This window comes from Xiphophorus hellerii, chromosome 17 (assembly GCF_003331165.1).
Source record: "Xiphophorus hellerii strain 12219 chromosome 17, Xiphophorus_hellerii-4.1, whole genome shotgun sequence".
In the NCBI taxonomy this organism is placed as follows: domain Eukaryota; kingdom Metazoa; phylum Chordata; class Actinopteri; order Cyprinodontiformes; family Poeciliidae; genus Xiphophorus; species Xiphophorus hellerii.
This window is the reverse complement of record NC_045688.1, coordinates 13,448,831-13,467,467: the sequence shown is the minus strand read 5'-3', so window position 1 is coordinate 13,467,467 and position 18,637 is coordinate 13,448,831.

Sequence of the window (18,637 nt, the reverse complement as noted above, 5' to 3'; positions counted from 1 at the left end):
AAAAAGAAAGGAAAAAAAAAAAGCGTGCATTTTGTGCCGTGGAAGCGGCAGCAGAGTGCAGGCCGTGACTGCTGAATCCCTTCAGTCTGAAGTTAAAAAACAACACGGGTATGTCCTGAGGAAAGCAGGGGAGGGGAGGAGAGGGGAAAAAAAGTTTCTAGTTATTGGCATTCCCGGGCTCCAATCACAGCAGAGGGAAGAAAAGCAGACCACTAAGCCTCCAGCCAATCAGAGAGCTGTGGGAGGGAGTCGAGGACAGTACAGACTGTTCTTTTCATAAGGCACACACCACCCAATTAGTTTCATTGGCTGTCTCTTTCCTGTTGATACTAGTGTGTGTAGGAGTCAAGTACAGAGAGTGTGAGAGAAAGAGCTCCTCTCATGATATCTCACACTGGCTCTGAGTGTCTGCAGGATTTACGAGTGAGCTCATATATTTTTAGTGCCATTTTCAACTTTTTTTTTTTTTTTTTGCAACAAACCTCCAGATTGTCTTTGACGCTGTCCTCAAACGTAGCAACCGCTTTTGCAGAATCAGACAGTTCTGCTCATCTTATCTCTCGGTCGGGAGTTTATTTGCCACCTCGGCATTTGCTTTATGCTTTGTCAAAACTTGAGTTTTCTCTTTTTTTTTTTTTTTGTGACAAAACACCATGTTGGGTGTAATAATGTCGCTGAGCTCTGCACGTTATGGAGATCTTCGCCGAACGAGAAATTGTCAGAGTAGGCCGCACCTAGTTCCACTTCCGAAACTTCTGAGTATTAGTAATTATTTTTAACACAAACTTCTCCTTGATTCTGTACACATTTAACAAAAAAACAAAACTGTTATTGTTAGTCGCGTGCATTCGCCTTCTGTTTCTCGGTAACTTGTTAAGCCAAACATCCCACCTAATTATTTTCAGTACACCTTTATTTTTAGGAGCTCTTGCAAATGTTGGACTTTGTGTAGGTGGGTGTATCCTGGCCACAGGCTCCAAGGTATGCAGAGATATTCTCTACCTGGTGAATAAATATGTTTTATACAAACATATATCCTTAATCTAACCCAAAGGTTTTAGTTTATGTAACTAATCAATTAGCAGGTGAAAATATGGACAAATGCACCTTAAAGGGAAAGTTTTAGGGTGCGTCAAAAAGATCAGCATCTGCTGTAGCCATGGTAGCTGCTTACAAAACACAGGACGTATGTCCAGGGCCCGCCCTAAGTTGTATTGGGGCCTGAGCAAAAGTTGAATTGGGAGCCCAACACATCACTATCAATGGACAAAGCACATTTAAAGTGACATGCTAGTCTTATAAGTCATCAAAAAATGTAATGTCAGACAAAGGTAACATGAGTTTCTATACCAACCTCGCCCTATTACCGCCTAAACCTAATGAGTGGTAACGTCACCCAAGACGACAAAAACAGCCGTCAGGCTTTTGACAAAACCGCCACCGAGTTCTAATGTAAATATACATTATAATAACATAATACCAAGTTTTACTGACCTTTTTTTCTTCTGAAAGTCTGTGCTGGTTTTAGCTCGGATGTAACAAGACAAGTTCCACTTTTGTCCCATTAGGTTGCAGAAAAGTGTTGAGGATCATCAAGATGGTTTTTGGCAATTATGAAACGGGCCTTTGTGTTGCTTTGGTCAGCATCGGTTCTGGCCATGGAGCTCCCATGGCAACCATTTTTACTCAATTTTTTTAGATGCCGTTCTTGGTTCTTTTGTGACCCTTTGGATAACTCTTGGAGTAATTTTTAATTTTTTTACATTGGTTTAGTTCTTTAGAAATAGCTTCACAGCTCCTTCCAGCCTAATGGATGCCAGCGAGTTTATTTCTGATTTATTTTTGAATTTCTTCAGATTGATGGGCCCTGATGTGTTACTCTTTTGGCCTGCTTCGTGTTGTCAATCAGGTTCTGTTGAAGTGATTTCTTGAGTCTACAGGCAGTAATCAGGCCTGGGCTTCATGGAATTAAACTCTTAAAAAAATAATAATTAAAAATTGCATCTTGTCTCATGTGATAAAAAAGAGGAGAAATTTGTAATTGGGCAACATTTAGTTTCTGTTTCTTCCAAAGATGTAGCTAAAATACAAGAATTAGGAGTTCAACCACAATCAGCTTTGAAACTTTTAAGACGATTGATAGAGTTCACACCTTTAGGGTTAATCAAAGTAGATAAATGGACGCACTGCTGGAAACACATCACACTTAATGGCAGTACCAAAAACTAAGGTTGTTGGTATTTGGTATCTTCAAGCCAGATTTCCTCACCACACAATGGCACCGTGTGTCCAAAGGTAGGACACGCTTTGCTCAGGGCTTTAGGTCAGATGCTTGGAACACACTGGATCGCTGCGAACGATCCTCAATTTGTCTCCAAAACAGAAAAACATCCTCGGACTTGCAGCATTCAATAGCACTAATCAGATTTTTAAAAAATAGTAGAGAATATTTTGTTTTTGTTTTTTTTTTAATCTACAATTGCCACCTTCATCATATGCCATGGGGAGCTTTATAAAGGGAGAGAACGAAAACAAACAGAAGAGAAAAGGAGGCCGAGAACGGTAGAGTTAGGAACAGGAAGAGCGGGAAAACATGCTCCTCGGTTGTGCTTTGCTGCAGCCAAAGCCAAATCACATCCAGTTCAGGATGTAAACACACAAATCTGCCAAAATAGTTTAGTTTTTTTTTTTTTTTTTTCTTCCTTTACACATTTAGATTTTTTTTGTGTGTGTGATTTCTGCAGCCTGCTTGTGCAGACCTCAGATGCTGGCTGTCCTGCTGGCTTTAATGTTGGAGTGTTTAGTTTGACTTGCAGCAGGGGTCACCAGGACTATGCAGCCCTGCCGGCTCCTCCGTTCACGGACACAAACGTTCTGAGGCGAGTCGTAGAAATACACAAAGCGTTCAACAGTTTTCCTTTCTGGCAGGAGAAGTTTCGCTTTGTTTTTGCCATCGCAAACTCTTTTTTTTTTTTTTTTTTGAGGAACATATTGATGGAGAGCTTTTAAATACTTTTAATCCATTCAACTCATTACAAATCTTTCCTTTACAAAGTACGTTAGATGTTGAGCACTTCAAGTTGTCGCTTCTTTTGTCACACTTAAATGTTTCGGCGCATTAAACATTTTTGTCATGCAGAGATAACAAGAGTAAAACGTAACTAGAACTTGCCTGACAACATGAAATAGGCTAAACAAAAAGCAACGCATTTAGAGACATTCAGCAACAAATGAGAAGCAGAGTTGTTGGCTTCTGTTAGTTTGGAAATGGTTGCAAGACTTTCGAACTCCAGAAAACTGCATTAGGAACCATTATCTAGTAATGATGAAACATTGCACAATGTTACATCATTAGTAGATAACATTGTACAGTGGCGATGTCATGTTCTGTGTTTTCTGTGTGTTAATTTCAAGTTTTCAGTGTCTCTGTGTCTCCGTGTTGTCCTGTTCTCCCCTCGATTACTCCCAGGTGTTTCTCGTTCCCTAATTACCCCGTGTGTATTTAGTGTCACCTGTGTCTCTGCGTCTCTGTCGGGTCCTCGTCTAATGTGCGTTCGTGTTGTTCCGTTGTCCTTTCATTTTTACGGTTGCTACCGGCGTCGAGCCCTGGTTTCCGCTCGGCCGTGCTGCCCGTTATTTTGGACTGTGTTTGGCTGGACATTCACCATTAAAATCATTCATTTATCACATCCTGGGTCTACAGCGTCTGCCTCACCACCTCAACACCCGCAATTCATGACAGGCGAACCTTCACAAGAAAGGGTGATCTACCAAAATTACTCCGAGAGCGATTTGTCGACTCATCCAAGAGGTCACGAAAGATCCCACAACAACATCTAAAGCACATCAAGTCAGTGTTCAACAGCAACAAAGATGTTGGGCAAGTAACAAGGTTAGAATCCCCGCTGTTTCAAGAAAAACACAAGTGTCCGACTCACATTTGCAAAAAAAACCAATTGAAAATGCCTCTTTTGTTAAATGCTCAAATGTTGACAGGACTGCTAGAAGCCAAACAGAGAGGCTCTCATAGGACATAGTCCAACAGGATTAGAGCTTTAATTTGGACAACTTTTTAGTAAACGCCTTAAATGAATCCATGGAGTCTTTGTGTTTTTTTTTTTTTTTCACAGTGCTCCACAAACCCACAAGGTTTGATCAGACTGAGCTCTGTAGTAGATTTTATGTGTTTTTCCCAGACAAATAAACAAAAAACACATACCTCTGTCTCAGCTTTTCTACTGAGGAGAATCAGGTGACTGAACTGGGAACAAAATGGACCCACTGTGTTCATGCTATGGAAACAAACTTGTCTCCAATGCTAACTGAATGCCGAGTTTCTCTTGCATCCAGACGCACACATACGAACACACAATCGGAGCCTATCATGGGGATTTGATTTCTTGCATTTGACCCCAAGGGCCTGCTGAGCTTGGAAAAAAAAAACAAACGAAGAGGAGCAATTGAGCTTAAATAATTCAACAGTCATCTGCTGATGTGCTCTTGTCTTGCCTTTAACCCAAGGCCTGAATATATATATCACAAGTCAGGCATCTGTCACTTTGAGCTTAGCATGTGCGGGCTTCTGCATGTGCATGGCAACCAGAGCAACATGACACCAAACACTGAGGATATAGCCTAAAAATGCTGCTGCCGTATTTTAATATGTACGCAACTCCACGAGCATTTTGGTGCCAGAGTAAATCTGTGCTTCGGCAGTTTGCCATGTATCTGTCAGAGTGTCACCTTAACTAGGTAATCAAAATGTTTGCAGCAGCAAAACAAACAGCGGTGCAGTGAAAACGGCTGTTTATGATCTGTGCGCAGCTGACACCGTAGCTGGGACTTTTACCACTGAGTAATGTTTGACCCGAGGACAGACGTGTGGCTGCAGGAACCCAAGTCACAGCAAAGTGTAAGCAGCCTACTTTAATGCAGACGGTCGGTGATATAATTGCAGTGTGTGCACGCATCCTTACAAATTCTTAAATTAATTTTAAAAATGTAAGCTGGCCTTAAATACATTAATCACAAGTCTTAAATTTTGTCAAGGCATGTCTATTTTATCTTGTATGTAGGTTTTTTTTTCTATCAGGCAAAAATTTAAGTCGTGCAGACATCTTCATTGCACACTGTGACTTGAGGCGGTTGCGGCTAACGCTAACTTTCTGCTAATATGCCCTTGCTGGCCTGCTAGTTGAGGTGAGTAGTAACTAGATACATTTACTCACTTAAATGTAACTTTTTGGAATAAATGTACTTTTAGGAGTAGTTTGACCACACCATATTTTTACTTTTACTTGAGTAATAATATTTTAAGTACCTGTATCTCTAATATTACTTGAGTGGCTACTCAACCCACTATGGAAGCCCGTTTCCGCCACTCTGTTAAAAAAAAAAAATATATAATAATCTCATTATAATGAGATAGTAACTCAAAATAATGAGATGCTATCTCATTATAATGAGATACTATCTCATTATTTTGAGATACTATCTCATTATTTTGAGTTACTATCTCATTATTTTGAGTTACTGTCAATATTTTGAGATAGTACTAACTCATTATTTTGAGATACTATCTCATTATAATGAGATAATTTGTTTTTTTTAACAGAGTGGCGGAAACGGGCTTCCATAACCCACTGTGAGTAGGTAGAATAAAATGTTTTAAATATTTCAGGGTTTCCCCCAGTGTATTATAAGCCTGGCGGGTCACCAGGCTTTACTTGTGCCCCTACCAGGCTTAGCATAAATTGCTTATTCATTTAAGTTTTTTTTTTTTATGTTTGCATTTTTTAAGACTTTATAGTTGGTGTTCAGATATTAATCTTCCAGTAACACATAATTATCAAGTGATATTTTCAAATTTTCTGTCAACTTTAAACTTTTAACTCAAAAACACGGCAAGCCGCTGTATGAATGACTGCCGAGCGCTCCAACCACTGGGATTAGCAAGTTTTCTGGGGAAAACTTTGTGTTTTGTTTAAAAATAGTAGTGCTACTCTTACTTACCCGCCTCTGTTAGCTAGCTAGTTTTACTGCGCTTATCATGGTGTAATTGTAAATTTATAGGCGGATGACGGACGCCTTCACAAATAGCTCACTTTTGTTGCCGGCTCATTAGATGTTACCTCAACTCAAGTAAGAATCTGAAAAAATTTCATTGTCAGTCTCAGAGTGCCATTTCTTCTTCAATAGTTTTTCCATTCTTACAAAAGTAATTTTGTACATTTTTGTCTCGATACAGGGCTTGAACTTCATTCGTAGTGGTCTTAAAAAGTCTTAAATTTGAGTTGGTGAAACCTGCAGAAACCCTGAATTGGCTGACTTCAAGTTTCCTTGGAGGGAAAAGGTTAAAGGTCAACTCTTGACTCCTTACAGTTAATAAGCTGTTGCAAAATTAGCATCAATTTTCTTAAAAAATGGTTTTCATTAACATTTTAATTGGAAAAAATGGCTTATTGAGACTTACTTATAACCTTCTCAGTAATCAATATAAAATATTTATTGACATCAAACAGTCCCTATAACTGCTGATGATTTTGCTGATTTATGTCTTAGGATGAACTTCAAGTCTTTGAGGCTGGACAGCCTCTGTGCCATCACCCTAACCTATAGCACCTCCCTTAAATTCTAACTGGGACTCTTGACTGAGCCACTCTAAAAAATTGAAATTACTTCCAGTCAGAAAAAAAAAACATGTTGGTGAAATTACACAATTACTTTAGACTTAAATCTACAATTTCGGATTCGACTGTAAGGAGTGCAGGTGGTTCTGCTCAGCTCAGCTTATTCACAGTTGCGCTCTAAATACCACCGCCGTCAGTCTCCAGGGTGAAAATTCCTTGACGCTGAGTGACCTGCATGTGCAGGGAAGGACATAACGTCCCATTCAGGACGGTGTGTTTAACATGGGCTACACATGTCAGCGTGTGTGCATCAGTAAGGAAGTCAAAATCATGGGTATGATTTTGCAGCTTCCTGCCTCTCCTGAATGTCGTGAGTCCAATAAAAGTTGGGTGAATGACTGATACATATTTGATTTAAAACCATGTAATAAATGGCCCTAAATCTGAATTTTAAAAATTGGGATGTTTTGGTGTTTCTGCTGTCTTAAAAGAATGAGGCTTGGGTCACATATGGGCAGGAAAGGTACATTTGAGCCACTTTTTCTGCAGTGTGAACACAGCCCAAGTCTGATAAGATCACTGAAAACCACTAGTGATTTTGTCTGTACCTACAACAAACCTACAAATGTGCAGAAATACAGGAAGGACTAAAACAACTGAATAAGTACAAAATGCAAAGTTTTATCTCAAGTAACCATGAGAATCTGTTCACTGTGTTGTCAGCTTGAGGTGACTTTGACATTTTTGTTAGTTTGAAATGTGTTCAAGCTAATAAAAAGGAATTCTGAACGCTTACTTTCTGAATGCAAATTAGATTATTTTATCCAGGAGTCTATCAGTTCAACGCAAGACTAATGACCTTTCGCTTGGAATCAACAGTATCAGTATTATTTCAATTACCTACTACTAATTAGATAAGTCCACTGTAAACATGACGAAGTTTTAATCTCTTTTTATCTTTTTATATAACACACCCTTATCTTAAGGATGTTGTACCCTGTAGTTGACCGAGACTTCTGATTATTCCGAGATTACGACTGCAGACTAGAGAACTGAGCTCAACCTTGCGCCGCTCAAATCCTGAGAAAGAGCAGGTTCTGCCAGTGTTCTGGAAAACAGAGATGCCAAACTTCAATAAAGCAAGTAAAGATTGATTAAGATTTGTGGCACAAATTAAGTTAACAAACTTTTGAACTCGGGAAAACAGAGCTAGCATGGAGACAACAACTTTGCTAGCGCTAGCAACTCGGCCCTGGAGAGTGAAAACGAATCTGTTGGTGCTAGTTTACGCTGTTAGCTGCAGTAAGTTAGAATTTTTGACATGGCTGGATGACATTTTGAATGTTGTTGTGGAAATTAAAAAGCACTGGTTCACTTCACAGAGAGCAACACAAATGAGGGAAGACGGGAACGTCCTCTGGACCTAGCGCCTCTGAGAAGCCAGTGGCAGCTGGAGAGAGCGTATAGAATGAACGAAACGAAAGATCCACCAAGGACTTTGATTATGAAGTTTCAGAAATACGATCACAAGATTGTTATGAAAACAGCCCAAGAGAAAAAAGAAATTCTCTACAAGAATCAGTGCATACGGTTTTACAACGACCTCGCATGTGAAGTACATAAACAATAAGTGATCTATGATTTTAAGGAATTCTAATTTTGCTGTTTTACAAGAAACACATACGTACTAGGGACAAAGATAAAATATTGCAAAGATGGCAGGAGACAGTTTATACGGCATCATTAACAACACAAGCTAGGGAGATGATGACTTTAATTCACGAATCAATACAGTTTCAGCTTTCAAACACAAACGTCAAGTATTAACAAGACAACAGGAGCCATATATTGTCACATGTCCAAGAAGAGACAAACACTCTTGAGTCAATAAATCAATATCCTGGCCATGTTTATAAAGCTGGGGCAAGAACAGTAGTTAAACTGTAACTACTGCTTGGCTCAGCAGTTCATTAAAAACCGATTTGTTTTGAAAGAAGTTTTATCTCAATCCCTGTGAAACTCAGGAATGTCAACAGTACAGGATTTTTGAACAAGTAGCACGTTGTCCAGGTTTTCCAACTACCAAGTTCCTGGCAGAAATTTTTAAAGCAGGAGTACAACAGGATTATTTCAGTTTGTTGTGTTATGTCGTAAAAAATCCAAACAAGTCTATTACCTATTAACAGTACACAATTAGTTGATGGACAGCACATGGTTGTGGATTCGTATTTTACACACAAGTTAAAATGTTCAATTATGAGGCTGGAAAATTAATTAGAAGTCAGAATTCTGTGAGGGAAAGTCAGAGATTTCCTGTCAGTATTGGCCCAAAATCCAACATGGCTGCCTTGCATAAAAACCATAGAGACATCTGTTAAAAAAAAGCTTTTATTGGCATTTTTGATTATTTACATGTCATTTAACCAGTCGCACAATCTAAAGTGATGTTTTAGAAATATAACGTAGAGCCTGTATTGTTAATTGTAGTTAGTTATGATATATAATTCTGAACTCCTACTTGCCCAGATCCAAGGTCCCACTGTTAGAGATATTGATCTTGATCATATTTACCATACAACTACTGATACCTAAGTTTCTCCTCAGTGTTACTAAAGGAACTCCACGTACCAGCAGTGGTGCCAATACCACTGTTTGAGAAACATGGTTCTTCGGTTTTTGCACGCTTCCAGAATTGTACTTAACAATACTATAAAAGAAATGGCTCTTGGTCAGAGTGCAATATTGTGAACTAAAAGGCAATATATTTAATTGGCTGACGCCCTCGGAGAGTAGGCGCTACCCAGCCCAATCCGACCTTTAGCTCATGACTGAGTAAAAAGAAACAGGCTGGGCATAAATGGCATCCGTGGGAGAATTTCATGATTGAAAAGAACACAAAGGCCCTTCTCACATTTGCCAAGAACACCTTGATCATCCCCAGGACTGTTGTAAACATCATCTGCGGACTGGCAAAAATCTGCCCTAAAATTAACGCAACACTTCAGAAAAACAGCATCATAGCTACAGTCAAACATGGTGGTGGCGGTGTGAGGCTCTGGGGCTGATTTGCTACTTCAGGACCTGACCAACTTCAAATAATTCACGGATGCTCTAATTCTGCTGACGTCGAACCATCCGTTCATGACCCTTAAACTCACGTGGGTTATGAAGAAGGATCATGATTCGAAGCACACTGCCAAGTTCACCTCTGACTGGTTCAGGAAAAACAAAGAGAAGATTTTGGATTGACCTACTGAAAAGGTGCAGGCAAAAACAAACCAAAAAGAAATCTTACTCTCCAAATTGATTTTGCGAATGTTTTTCTTCTAAATTTATTCTTGGTTCTGTATTTGCGTTGAGGTGATTTGGCAAATTTAATTGAGGGATAATTTTGTCTTTTGACTTCCTTCCTAGAGTAAAATCAAAACAGAAGAAAGCAGACCTACTTAAAGACTTTTTTTTCCCCGTGTTTTAGTGGAATTAGAGCCTCTTCACTTTAAAGCCTCAATATACCAGTACATTTGCTGCAGACTTACAGATGCTGCCGAAAGCTACCACTTCCCACACACTTTCACTCATAAAGAAGCCCTTTTATCTGGTTTGTAGTCAGAGACTAATGTTGTTTAACCGCACAAGACATGCAAAGGGGACAACTTTTTGGCTCTGAGCACATCAAACAAGGGCAAAACCTGCACCCACGCCTGCAATGGTGAACCACTTTTCTGTGTGTATGTGTATGCAAGCGCGTGAGGCGGCGGAGGAAACGACCGGCTCTAACAGAAAACAACAAGTAAATGTCTGGCTAAACCACAAGACAAATGTCACTTCCAGTCCAACATGAGAGCAATGAAAACCAGGGTAGCAACTCCCTTGTTTCTCACATATAAACAGGCTGATGTGTAATACTTTAATATACAGGTGCAAAGTCTGTAAAACTGAAACAAAACTGAAATTGCGTGACAGCGTTGTCAGGAAGACAAATCAGCAGAATCAGCCCCAGCCACTTATCTCTTCTATGGACATTAAGCATCTGTTTGCGATAAATACACACACACACACACACACACACACACTCGCAAATGCACAGTGAAACCAACCCCTGCGTGCCACCTGGGTCAGATCCAAAAGGACATGCCCCCTTATATGATGGATGATGATGCATTTAGCTTTTGATAAGCGTTAATGAGGTTGTATTTGTTGATTATTAACCAGCTCCGGGATCGTCAAGGGGAACAAACGTAGGCTGAGTTAGTTTTATGTGCACTGGCACAAAGGAAAGCTTAATTCATGTTGATTTTCAGCTCAGAGTCCAGCTATGAATGAGAGCAAATATTTGTCTTTGATACAGTTGATATTGGTTTCATATTTTTTTCATGTAGAGCAGCATATAATCACATATTTTGACTGTACAACAACGCCAGTCCTGACATTGAAGGAGCAGCTGATTGAACTTTACAAATGTACTCAATTTGACCAAAGACAGGCTTTAGTCCACTTTTCCTCTAACAAGATTAACCAGGACAAATACGACTGAACTGTATGACTCAGGATAAGAGTAGAAATGACTTTATATCTTAACATATTGCAAATCTCCATTTTTTAAAATTTAAAATTATTTTCCTCAGCAGTATCTTTTTTTTTTTTTGCTACATATTTTTCAACTCAGTCTTTGTAAAAACCGAAGTCGAATGTCTACCAACCTTCTAACTAGTATCCCAATATCTCCTCTCTTAGCCACAGTCAAAAATAGAAAATAAGGGAAAACATGCTATTTAAGTAAGGCACGTACTGTATATATTGAGCTTCAAAAGTCAAGAATTGCAAGAAAATACCTTTTCACCTAACTTGTGCATCTACAGTTAAAGCAACAATAAGTTTAATAGACCCGCAGACCCAAGTTTATCTTGGTACATTAGGGGAGTGCACGGTAAGCAGCATGGTAAAAGAAGTAAAAACAAACTTTAGATGCTATCTACATCTATATACCAACATCCTGTTGCTTGGAGAAAAGTTTTAAATGTGCCAAGTTTGCTAAACTCTACCAAGACTTGATAAGCCTGGATTGAGATTGTTGACATCTCTCATAGAGGGTTTGGTATGTCACAATATAACATGGATATATGGCAAAGCTTCTCACTCCCACTATTAGGTGTCGTGGCGGATCTGTGATACTTTGTTTTTCCAGACACTCTGAACCCGGTCACTGTGGCATCATCGGCCATCTGTAACATCAGAACATTTTACATTAAAATCAGGTTTCAAGGAAACAGAAACTGGGTCAATAGGTCCCTTGGTGGGGTAATGATTGAACGCTTGTGGAGGACGTGTCTGCACTGAGAGCTACCTGGACAGAGATGACAGTTTACCTGTTCCCACTGATGTGGTTTCCCCTCATTTAAATTATATTAGCTCTTATCATGCTAAATAAAACGGACTCCTTTTATCTTTGGACTCAATTCACAGATGGGAGACAGTCTTTTGTTTCTTGGCTGCAGAAAGATATACCTATGGCTGATGCTATGAAGTTTCTTTTTTAAATAACGGAATTTCATATAGTTACTGTTTGGGATGGATGATGCTATGAGAAGCTGATTATTCCTTCTTTTTTTTGCCACTAGCCTAAGAATCGGATTTAACTCAGACTTTGAGGTACAACATCTAACGACAGCATTGGACTGAATTCCTGTTTCCACATGACCAATAAAAATGGCTTTTTCTTACATGATTTCCACTTGCTGCCCTCTCCCCTTGCAGGAGTAAGTTTTAAGAGAGAAGAGAGCAATGCAACATTTTTAGAATACCTCTCATTTCTATGTACATCCAACATTTTCCGTACTCTTTAAAATGGTCTTCATCAGTCGTACTCCAGACTTCCTGTAAGTCGTAGAAAGTATTTTGTTGGACTTCTGCAACTTTTTCACTCATTTTTGGTCCAGTCCATGCACGAGCAGTTATTCATCACCTGGAATTCAAGCCATGGTGTAATTTTTGCTCTGTCTCTTTCTTTATCTTTTTTCATATGACCTTAAATGAGTCAAATGAGGCCTGCAGTGTGTTAGATGTTGTTTTGGGCTCTTTTGGGACCTCCTTGATGAGACGTTGATGCATTTGTTTAGTACTCTTTGGTCTGCCAGTCACTCCTGAGAAGATTCACCTTCACTGGTCCACATTTTCTTTGTGAATAACGTCTTTTGCTTTGCAAGCTTTCCCAGACTGATAGGCCATATTTTTACATAAGAGCATGGTGTGTTGCTTTTTGAGATATGTTGGCCTACTTCATGTTAGAGTGATTCTTGAAGTGATATCTTGATTGTACAGGTAAGGAAAAAAATCAGGCCTAGGTTTAGCTGATGAAACTGAACCAGAAAATTTGCTTGATCGTGATTTATGAAGATGGTTTGAGATGTTTATGTAATTGAGAGAAAAACATGAAAAATCTTCTGGATGGGGAAATTGGTTTGTACAGCATAGAACAGGCTTAATGTAAGAGCCACTGCAGAAAGTAGCACCCTGTACAACAAAGGTTGTACCCTGTCAACATTTTCTAGATTCGGCAAATATAGATATAACACTAGATGAATTTGAAATATCTTTAGAATTCATAGATTAGATTCAAGGGATCCATTTGTATAAGAAGTTAAACCTCAAGAAAGACCTATCAATAAGCACCACTTCAAATATAAGAAATTTTGTCTCTACAGGAAGTTGCCCTTATTAGAAGTAAGGCCAACAACTTCAAGACTGTCGTGGGACAATCAAGTTCTCTTTGCTTCCACATAACATTTATCAGCATTCACAAAGGGAGGCCACAGTAGCTCGTGAATATGAGTGTTTTTACCACAACTTCCACTCTTCCTGGTAACCACACAGAATACAGAGTACATTACTGATGCAGTAATTTTATGCCAGAGAGATGGGAAGACAAACAGTCAGGCCACAGCATAAACGGAACCAGAGTATGAGCTGTGGCTGTTGTTCATTTCCCAACCTGTCTGTCACCCAGGCCATTTTTGCAACCAACTCCGTTCAGCGTTTCCTCTATGGCTCCGAGAGGCCCATAAAACGGGCCATAATTGTTATGTAGATGAGCGATGAGGTTATGTCCTTGCGCGCATAAATATATCTTTATACGAGGGCATGGAAGGTAATGAGCAGTCATTATAATAAAGGTTGTTTTATACAGCACAATGAGTCACATGCCAAGGGCTCCGACACTGGCGCATAAATACACACAAACACACCGAGTGCTGGTTGTTTGCTTTTTGTGCAGATTGCTGAAACCAAACCAGCTCACTGGTCTGCTTGGGAACAAGAGATAAATAAAGAGGCAAAGACGGAGACAGAGAGGGACGAGGCTGAAAGAAGTGGCGCAATCCTACCACCCAGCTGCAGGAATGTCTTGGCTTTTGCAGACATCCTCTACCTTCGGTGCAGGAAGAGAGGGAGGACTGGTGTGTTTGGCAGAAGCACCATGTAATGCAAACAAAGGCTGCAGTAGTTTGTGAATATGAGAGGGGGAAACCGCTGCAGCGAAAGCAGCAATTATGTTTTGACATTATCGGTATCGGTTTTATTTTCTTGCGCCAAACTGCTGGAACCACACATTTAAACCCTCTGGTTGGCCTGCTGTGATCTTCATTCTCGCACACAGATACTCAAAACACCATCAGAGGACATGCATGCTGAACTTTTAGCCACTTTAGCTTTGAAGAGGAAACAAAAGTTTATAACAAGGGTTTATTATCCAGATACCGTTATCATTGTGATTGATTAGTTTACAGAAATTATCTGGTTCTGTAATCTGTTTTCCTGTAATTTCAATCAATGCAAAACTCTGCACATCAAAATTCTCAGTTCTGTAGGTGATAATAAGCCACTAGACTGTGGCGGTGATGCAGCAGTTTAGCCACTGTGTGGATGGCGTCAGCATTAAATATGGACAGGTTGAGCATTTCATCAACACTGAAATAAAAAAAAACCATCAAATGTCCTCAGAGAGACAAAGGTAGTGCTGTTAGGAGAGACATGTCTGAACTGACTTTATTTTTAAATAGGCTGAGTTTATTTAATCGCCTGTTAAAACTTGCTGGTTGCAAGTCCACAAAATAAAAATAAAATCATTTTATAACATTACATAACAGAAAACTAAACTTGAAACTTTGACTTTTTGGGGGGCAAAATAATCTGACCAACAGATGTCAGTTTCCTATGTCTATGTCTTGTTGAAAAGGCAAACTAGCAGAAACTAGCAGATTGACCCTGAGACAACTTCATCAGATAACAATGAGGCTTAACAAAGCATAGCAAGTTGGCTCCGTCTTATCATTTTGAGTTTTCAGTGCCTTTCCTTGGAATCGTACGTGAAAAATGGCGTGTCATTTTGGAAATCTGCCAAAGTGCTGGGAAAGCTTATTTTACAATGTCTAGAATAAGACAATGTCTAGAGTAAGCTTTCCCAGAGAAGCAGGGAGGTGTGATACAGGGAAGTCGTATTCTCAGCTCCTTTCTTTAAATAAATGAGACCACCACCACCTTAAGTGCACCATTCCACAGGTGTTGTCCCAATCCTCCTTGGGTCATTGAAGAGACATGTCAACCAGGACAGCCCAATGACGTTTAATCTCACCCACCACTGGCACCAGGAAATCTTTTAACTACCTCAGAGACCTCAAACTTGGTAATGGACTCTTTCCCTCTCCCTCCTATCCTGTCTCGTCAACGTACTTGGTAATTGATTGAGTCCTCACTGAGCTGTCAAACAGTTTTCCAGGACTTCCTTGAGGCCAACCAAAGGTCCTTGCCCAAGACATTCCTCAATTACTCCCAAAGTTTTTTGCTTCTTCAGCCACAAAAACTGAAGTCCTTCTGGCTACCTACTACCTGGAGTCCCTTAATACAACTAAGTCTCTCTTTCTACAGCTTGATGGCTTCCGTCATTGCTGGTGTCAACCAACAGGTCTTCTGACAGGCACTAAAGCCCTCCTGAAACCTGTATCTGCAACTGCGGTCTTGAACAAGACCCATCCAGACCATGTGCCCAGCCTCCATCATAATTCAAATTGAACTTATAGTAAGTCAAGGTTCTTAAAAGAGTTGTTGATGTGGATTGCTATAGGCAGGCAGGCTATCATGTTGTGGTTTGTATTACATCTAATCTGAAGAACCCTCTGTTGTTGTATAACAGCCTACATTTTCTTGATTATATGAATAATTTTTCTTTGCACCATAATCTCCAGAGGTTTCACAGCAGTCTCGAGTACAGAACCAACCTTCTTAATCTGATTGTTTAGCATTTTAAGTTTTGGTTCCCTGAACAGTGATGACATTCTCAACAACAGACTTCTAAATTATACACAGCATCTTGCTACAAACACCGAAAGATGTAGATTTCCTCAAGAAGTAAAGTTTGTTCAGTCCCTTCTTGTAGATTGCTTGACCTTTGCTTCCTAAAACTTTTGTTTTTCACCTTTGTCTGGCCAAGCTAAAGGCCCTCCATTGAATCACTCTTAGTGTGACCTTTTTCCTGTTCCCATTTTACTATGAGATTATCCCCTCTGTTCACAAAGAATTTGAAATTGTCTTTAACAGATATTGGGAGATCAGATCTTTCAAAATAACCGAGATCAAAAGTCCGCCCCAAAACTGATTTGTTTGCGTCTCATTTTGGGTCATTTTAAGATAAACATACTTCTAAATGCTCCCGAAAGGCCCTTATAGGCAAACCCTTCGTGTTTACACATGACACTGAAGTGCATTAAATTCACAACGACCACTTTATGATCCCAGTGGAATTCAGATAAGACTTTTCAGCGATGGAGAGAAATGCAAGTTTGAGCCCAAAAGTACTGGAACAGAAGACAGATTACAGTCATGTCTGTAGCAGGTTACACATTTCTACCATGTGAAAACGCCTTTATTTAATCTTGATTAATATTAAAGTTGGAGTGTTTCTGAGTTGTAAGACATAACCCTCTAAATACCGTAAAGTAACACATGATCAGTCTGCTGGAACATTTCTCATATTCATCATATTATTACAGCTGAAGGAGCTTACTCTCTCATCTAAGCCACTCTGTAAAAAGAAGGAATGGTTTTATCACCCTGCTCTTTAATGTCCACAGTTGTTAAGGAACGCATCCACTTCTGGCCAGATTGTTGGTCAACTTCAAAGGCGGCAGACAAGCCGGAGGTCAGTGGTCAAACTGTTTGTCTTCCTCACAGCATGAGTGGAGTCAGTGGTCCGTGGAGAAGGTAGATGGAATGGGAGATTAGATGGGATTTTATCTGGGGAGTGTATGCTTTGTTCTTGGGCTCGCGTTCAAAATATTGTTTATGCCATTGGTGATGGCATCGGTGATATAAATCTTAGATAAAGAATCAGGGAGAGACACAAGCTCACTAATAAGAAAGCATTAGACTTCTTGTTCGGTTCAGACGAGACTACATATTGAGTTTCTGCTGTGGTTCTGATCAGTACTTTGTAGAAACACTTTCCATGGGGTTTGTTTCACCTTTGCAAATCTAGAGACAGGAGTTTCTGCAAACTCTTGGAAAAATTACATTTAGTACATTTATAACTGTGTTTTTAAAAAAGTTAAATTTTCAGTCAATTCGGCACTGTATCGGATCAGAGTTGCCGATAAGGAAAAAAGTGGATTGTGTATCCCTAGTTACATTCATAAGGCGGCCATTTCACCATAAGGATGTTGTGTTCAAGTTGGTGTGTGGTATTTCACCCAGACTTTTTAATTTTGGTCTCATCTGATGAAAAAACCTTCTACTGCATGGTTGCTGTACCTAGCTTATAATTGTACTGGAAACCAGTTGTGGGCTTCTCCTGTTCCTCCAGGGTTCTAACGCACTTTCAGCAAACCGTCTAAAGGGCAGTTGCTAGTTTTTATTTAGAGGACTTTAAACAGATGTCACACTTTTCATGTAAACAGTTTTGAACACCATGCATCCTTCTATTCCCATTTCCACTTTAAATAGATCTATCACATAAGTCCCCACAAAACACATTGACGCTTGTGGCTCTTATATGCAAGGTCAAACTGGATCATCTCATTGTTTGACAACATGTTGCTGACCAGAGGACAAAATTCTCTTTTTTTTTCCAGATTGGAAACTCTTGTTTTCATAACTAACATTTCAACCTCAAAGCCAACACCCTTAAATTTTTGGAGGTGAACATTTATCTCCCGCAACCACCAAGCCATAAGTCTTCCCATTGTAGGAATTCGCATCGGAGCACTGGGGCCCAAACTCCTTGTCAAAACAGGACATACTAATGCAGCCATTAAATTGAAAGGAATGTGGGAAGCACGTCTCATAATTTTCTCTCCATGTCCCACTCTGCCCCAAGTGCCTTGCATTTGCTTTTGGAGGAGCAAAATAGAAGACAGACTCCAGATCGCATGCTCTGGGTTTTGCCTGCGCTGAACCTAAAGGGCAAACCCGTGTGTGTAAGTGAAGGAATATTAGGTGATTATGAAGGGCATATGCAGAGGACAGGGAACATATTTCACAAGCGCTACAGATCAAAGGGTGGCAACATGGCCGTCTCTCCCACCCTCCACTTTTTTCTCTGTACCTCTCCTTTCCTCTCTGTTCTTCTGGAGGGGCTCATAAAATCCACTAATCTAATTATAGCCTGCCTAAATAGACTAAGTGGAGCCTCGTGTAGAGCGAGGGATAACTGGGGTTTGAAAAGTCACTCAGACCTTTCAACCCTCTTACCAAATCCTCCTCTGTGGAGCGTGGAGCTCACTTCTCCGAGGACAGGGCGTTATCTCCAAGAATCGGAACAAAACTCATTTAGGGTAATCATGCTGGCATAAAATAAGATAAGAGGAAGGCAGCAACTGAAAGATAAGATGCAGAGATAGGCTAAATTGGATTTTAATACATTTAATACATGTAGTAGAAAAGTGCTGGATTTTACAAATTTAAATACATTTTAATCAGACAAGAATAAGCCTCTATGAATAATTTATTTATTTTTTGCTTTG